Source organism: Seriola lalandi, unplaced genomic scaffold, assembly GCF_002814215.2.
Source record: "Seriola lalandi dorsalis isolate HSWRI2012SDOR001 ecotype SW California unplaced genomic scaffold, Sedor1 jcf7180002054138, whole genome shotgun sequence".
Classification (NCBI taxonomy): Eukaryota; Metazoa; Chordata; class Actinopteri; order Carangiformes; family Carangidae; genus Seriola; species Seriola lalandi.
The window spans coordinates 9328-9952 of record NW_019524691.1 but is presented as its reverse complement, the minus strand read 5'-3'; the positions used below and the strand labels follow the sequence as shown (position 1 = coordinate 9952).

Sequence of the window (625 nt, the reverse complement as noted above, 5' to 3'; positions counted from 1 at the left end):
TGTGTGTGTGTGTGTGTGTGTGTGTGTGTGTGTGTGTGTGTGTGTGTGTGTGTGTGTGTGTGTGTGTGTTTAAAGTTTATAATTCAGTAAATCAGTAGCAGGTAACTAAGCAGAAAGAAAGCGGCGAAAAGAAATGCAACTTCCAGTCAGGACTTTCACAATAAAATCAAAGCGGAAACAGGAAGCAATCGCTATCTATCACTTTATTAAATTAGCCATTGATTATATTCTTGTCCGCCATCAAATGGATCAGAAGAACTTGTCCTGAAACATAACTGACCTGCCGACCAACAACAGGGATGCGGCCACCTGCACTTCAGCCAATCAGAAGCTTGTAAACAGAGACAGTCCTGAGCTCATGTGAACATCTGGACGGTACAAATATCAGTAAAAATAATAAACAACAATAAAGGACCAAGTAATAAATAAAAACAATAAAAGAAAACAATGGAATGGATGGAAAGATAAATAAATAAAATTCAAAAAGTCAAAAGGTTGGTCTTGAGTTAGCTTTTAAAATGTGTGTGTGTGTTTGCGTGTGTGTGTGTGTGCGCGTGTGTGTGTGTGCGCGTGTGTGTGTGTTTGTGTGTGTGTGCGTGTGTGTGCGTGCGTGTGTGTGTTTGCG

General features: G+C 40.3%; 1 protein-coding gene across 1 annotated transcript in view; it reads left to right on the top strand.

Moving 5' to 3' along the window:
- The window catches only part of esf1 (ESF1 nucleolar pre-rRNA processing protein), a 9340-nt gene that overhangs the window by 6736 nt on the left and 1979 nt on the right, over positions 1–625 (top strand). The gene's annotated exons all lie outside the window — the stretch shown is intronic.